Raw genomic sequence first — 5883 nt, 5'->3', positions numbered from 1 at the left:
ACAAGAAGTGTTACCAAAACTAGTTTTCACTAACAGCTGACTGTCGCAGAGCAGAAGTGTGAGCAACTTCTAGGCTGGAGCAAAAGAGGCCAAACAATGTAAGACAAAGACTTATGAAGACCAAACCGAAAGAAGAACCAGGGACTCTGTCAGGGAATCTCCTTAATCTCCTATTCCAAAACCAGAAGAACACTCTGACCAGAGGGACTTGAGGAGGGGAAAAAATTAACCTCCCTCCCCATAAACAGAGAGACAGAGTTCCTACCAGAGGGGCAAAGAACCTCTCCGGCCCTGCTGTGGGGAGTCCACTAGCACGTCTGCCTGGACCTCCCTCCCTCCAAAATGATCCTGAACGCAAATTACCAATTCAGATATTAACAGGAAAAGAAAGACACAGAAGCAAAGAAAAGAAACCAAGGACAAACTATTTCTACAAATTCTAATAAATTACACAATTGTTGGTGCCCTACTCTAGCACCACCGACACACAATAAATCTTTAAACTGGTGGCTGTATCTTGGACAGGCCAATTCTTGGGCCAATGTTGTTGAGCTATCACACTCACATCAGCTCCAGTATCTAAAATTCCCTTGAATTGTTTTTTATTAATCCAAATTGTTAATTCAGGTTTATCTTGTTGGATAGGCGTGACCCAAAATGCATCAGAAGACCCAAAGGCTCTATTTTGCCTATTTTGAGGAAATAAAAACCTTCCTTGTTCTATATAAGGACAAAGCAATATCTGTGCTATCCGCTCCTGAGCAGGGATAACAGTAATGCCATCAGGTGATGAAGCTAACATTTTTATTTCACCCGTATAATCTGCATCTATGACTCCTGGATGAATATGAAGCCCTTTTAAAATCCAACTACTCCTTCCTAGGATGATCCCAACACTGCCTTTCGGAAGGGGTCCAAATACTCCCGTGCGGAGAGCTTGTGTTCCCATCTGAGGGGTTAACACTATGTAAGAGGAGGTGTTTATCTAAGCCTTGTACATCCCTTTTTTGTAAGCACTCATTTATTAAAGACCAGAAAGAAAATGTAATGGCTAGTACACTGTCAGAATTATGACTCCTTAATTTTTCATTTAATTTTCCTCCTACTCTATCCCAAACATCGTCAGTTATTTCCTCTACATCACTGAACCATAGACAAGTTTCATCCACACAATCAAGAAATTGAAACAATGACTTTTTCTTTGCCTTAATTCCTTTCTCCCTGAGTAAAGACTGAATTGCTACGCTGAGTTTTGTCTTAGATCCTATGTGCCCCATTGGTACCTGCTTCTTCCGAGGATTTTCCCCGCCGGGCGTTCCAGACAGCGGTGTCCTCCTTGTTTCGGTTCGGCCGAACCCTTTTTGACAGCAGGCTTCACGGATTGCTCACCGATCGCTGCTTCAAGTCCAGGTCCCTGTTCGGGCGCCACTTGTCGCGAGCCAGCGACGCAGAGCACTGTCCAGCAGCGTCTCAAACCTGAAAGAGCAGCAGGGTGGAGATGGGGCAGAGAGAAAGGAAGGACGCCAAGACAAGAGTCTGATCAAGGCGACGTTTATTGCCGGCAAGCATCAGCCTTTTAAAGCAAAAAACCACAAACTATTATGGGATGGGTTTACCATAGTAACTGAAAGGTCACACAGCAAAAGAGCAAACAGGTTCACCAAAACAACCCACCGTGAGTAGTAGTAAACCGGACAACCACACATCTAAAGGTCAGAGACAAGAAACTGTAACTTTCAGGAATTCCACAAAGGAAACACTCTACCTGCTCAACTGGAGAAGTTTAACACATATGGAGTTACTAGAGTTAACAGTACTTACAACCAATACTCATGATCCCCACAGCAATGAAAGTGTACCTGTGAACATCTTATATCAGGTGTGGTGGCAAAGTGGAACAGCCCAGTGTGACAGCCGGTGCACGGCTCGGTATTACAGCTCTGTATCAAAGAGACAGCAATTGGAAGCCACGAATCCAAAGTTACTGGAAAAGATGAAGAAAACCCTTTGATCGCTGGCTGGTTCAGAGCAGTTTGGCCACCCTGAATTCTGAGTGCCAGGCAGGGGTAAGGGCTGGGCCCCGTACCAGGTGAGCACGATCTCAGAAGCAGGAGGGCAGAGCTGCAGAGCATCCACCCTGGGCACGCGTGCTCACAGAGGGGGAAGGGGCATTTACAGAACACTCTTGTGCCTGTGAGGCAGGGGCGGCACCAGTGAGCTAAGTCAGAGGCCCCCTCTTGCAGGAGTTTTGAAAGAGAGCAAGGGCCTTACCAACATTACATACCTTTGTTTTGTTACTGACAAGTTTTTCCAGTTATCTGTGCTGGAATCCATCCATGGCACCAAGTGCTTCTCTTTCACTTTATCATCAAATCCCTGATTTTGCCACACGGAGTCCCTTGTCACCTCCTTTTCCTTTCCTTGCCCCATCTGAAGGGCTTTTCCCATCAGGTCAGAAGTCCTTGTTTGGACTCCAGTTGCCAGGCACTAATCTGACCCCCTGGATATCCGTTTAGGGGGTGTTGACGAGGAATAAAGGAAGACAGACCAATTTCAAAGTAGAAGGGGGCCTGGGAGGAGATGTGCTTCTAGTAGACACTCTCAACAGTCTGGGTGGACCTGCTAATACTAGAAAACCAAAAGCGCAGGAGGGTTTTGGGCATCATTTGTAGTACAGTGACTGTAGATGTCAGTAAATGTGCAACTACAGAGTAATAGGGAACAAGATTAATGGGGAACAGATCCTTCCTTCTACCTGGATGCCTGCATTCTGTGGATTGTACTCAGCAGAAGGTATCTTGCCCTAGGAATGCTGTGAATATGAGTTTTCCCACACACAGAGAAAAACCTTCTGGTTCTTTTTATTACCTTTTAAGTTTCTAGAGCAATTGTGGTGTCCATCTTGGGATCTATAGGACCCACGTCACATGGCGTGGTCCCCATATTTGTGTTGGTGAAGTTTTTGTTTTACATGTGATTCTGGTAGGCAGTGTACCTTTGGATTTTGTTTCTTCATCTATTCTATTGCTAATTTGTCCTTGATTGCTGTGTTTAGTCCATATACATCCATAGTTATACTTGATAAATATTGACTTATTTCTGAATGAGCCTTGCCTTATTTCTCTACTACTAAATTGCTAGCCATACTTAATACATTGTTTTTATCTGACACTTTAGCATTGATGATCTAGGATGTTTTTCTTCTAGGATGCCCTTGTGAAAGTTTTGGAGTGTTGTTCCAGTGGTCATGAATTTCTGTAGGTTTCCATTATCACTGAAGGTCATTGTGTCTCCTTCAGTTTGAATGAGAAATTTGTAACAGTCTGGGTTGGAATTGTTTTCTCAAAGAGCTTGAAACACTTCTTTGCATGCTGTCTTTGCCTTTAGATTTTCATCTTCCTGTGTGAGAATTCTATTGCCATTCTGATAGGTTCCTCTTATAGGTGATATGTTGGTTTTCTCCAGCAGCTATTGAGATCCTCTTTTTCTGTTGGATTTCTTATATTTTAATGACTTTCCGAGTGTTTTTTTGTTTTCCTAATTTTTTGCTATTTCTTATGTGAACAGCTGTTTAAATGCCCTTTGTGCCATCTTCTGACTTTTTACTGATTCCCATTTGTGAGACATGACCCCATGATTATACCCAAATCAGGCCGTAAGCAGCGCAGGCTGTCAAGAGTTAATCCCACAACTGGCTTGTTTATAGAAGTGAGCATGGCCAAACCCTTCCTGCTTAGGTCAGAGTGGCTTGCACCCAAATTTCACTCCCAAAGTCAAAACCTTCTTTACTAAAAACATCAGGTCAATTATGAGCCACAACTTACATATGGTCTCTTTTTTCCTAATTCAGGAATGTTTTGTCTCTTCCCTTACAAGCCTTGCCTGCATCAGCAACATATCCATAGCACCGCCACATAGGCTCCAAGCAACCCCTTTTCCTCGGGCTGATGATGCTGTGAAAAATAACTATCGACAACTCTGCAGGTTCGGGGCCTTGGCTTGTCCATGCCTTTGATTGCACCAGCACTTGCCATCCTGGCTCTCCACATCTAACGACATCTCTGTGTCTTTCTTTTCCTCTTGCACTGCAACAACCAAGCAGGAGATCAAAATGTACCACAGGGTCCTGTGATATCTATTACTCTTGGATGAGGCGTCTCTGACTCATCTACCTGCGGCTGCATCCACTTCTGACATTCCTTGTTCATTGAGATCTCTCACAAGGTCGACCTTGAGCTCTGCCCAGCCCTCATGGCCCGACACTGTCTTTACATTGGTTGCTTCTGCTTCCCACACTGCCAGTCATCATTTTCATCTCCTGAACTTCTGTTTGGAACTTTCTCATGGACCCCCTTCCTTTCTATGCTGGGAACTCATGAGCTGCATCTCTTCCTTCAGCTCCGCTAATGGCTGATGGTCTTCTCTGGACCCCCTGATCATTGTTTTCTTTAGTGTTGTTATCAGGTTTGTTGTAAGTTTGTGAAATTTCCAGAGAATATTTTTAAACCTTTTCACCTCTTTGACAGCCTTTCTGACCTACCTAATATGTAGTCCATGACTTTATTCCCCCAAAGCCTCTTGACTGGGTCTGGAGGAATTGCGTTTTTTGGAGGCATTCTGTTGCCTTTTCTGTTCGTAATTCTGGTGTTTTCCTTGTTGTGGTGTTCAGGTTTCCAAATTCATTCGACCACTGCTCTGTTACTTGGGAGTGAAGGACAGTCTTATTTATGATTTCCAGGCCATGTAGATATTGGCAGAGAGAGAAACCCAGTTGTGAGCCACTACTATGCTACACTGGCTCTTGTACCGATTCAAGATTCAACAACAACAGTGCCGTCAGCATCATCTGAATATTGACAAAACATAGGAACCGTTCATGAGCAGCCCTTGAGAAAACAACAAGGGCCATGATTTTAGTGAAGAGAATTAGGGCACCCCCATACTGATATGTAAAATTTTAATTTCTGCTACTCGTAGGTTGCACTTCCAGAGCTCAAACATAAGATTCGACTCATTACTTTCTTCAGTGCTGCTCCTCTGATCATTACTTCACCAAACCAGCCCTCCAAAGCAGAATGCAGGCCCAGCCCCTCCCAGAGAACCCCGCAGATTCCTATTACTGGTCACCTCCTTAAACCCATCACCAAGGCCTGGCTCTCCACCTGGCCTCTGTCATTGGATTTCATTCATTCTGAGGGAAAACTGTCCTCCTGGGGCTTGGTCAGGACTTGGGTCACTTCGGTCAGAGTTCTGTCACCACTCTTGACCTGGGCTGTGAGGGACACAAGGCCTGGTGTCCTGGTGCATGATTCCCTGTTGTCCTGGCTCAGCACTGGGGCGGTGGGCATCCATTGTGGTGAAGTCACAGTGCGGGACCCATGTCTGCTTGCCTGGATTTGGGCCTGGGGAGGTGTTGGTGTTGACTCTGCAGTCATTGTTATGTTCAATAAGATGATGTGCTCAGGAGCCATGCTTGTGGTTGTGGAAGAGTCCTGCCATTTTGTTCATTGCAGTGAAGTGTGCTGGAGAAAATGAGGGTAATTTTTGAGGAATTTAAAGTTACTGCACAGTTCCTGCTTCAAATTACAGAAAGTGCTGGCATTTTGAAAAATTAATGTATTTATTTTTGCTACTGGAGATGGAACTCAGGATGTTGTGCATGTGAAGAGGCAGCGGAACCATTGAGGTAAACCCCCGGCCCAGGCTGTCATTTCTTAAAAAAAGAAACAAAGTGAGAGAAATAATTTTAATAAAAGAGGAACTACTAGATATGGAAATGAGTGCTAACTAATGAGATAGAATGTCTGAGCTTGTGGATACAGAATTACATATAGCTGAGTCCTATTTTGAATATCGAACTTTCTAGCCTTACACACACACGAA

Source organism: Fukomys damarensis, unplaced genomic scaffold, assembly GCF_012274545.1.
Source record: "Fukomys damarensis isolate Sample0158 unplaced genomic scaffold, DMR_v1.0_HiC HiC_scaffold_20, whole genome shotgun sequence".
NCBI classification, from domain to species: domain Eukaryota; kingdom Metazoa; phylum Chordata; class Mammalia; order Rodentia; family Bathyergidae; genus Fukomys; species Fukomys damarensis.
This window is presented reverse-complemented; position numbering follows the sequence as displayed.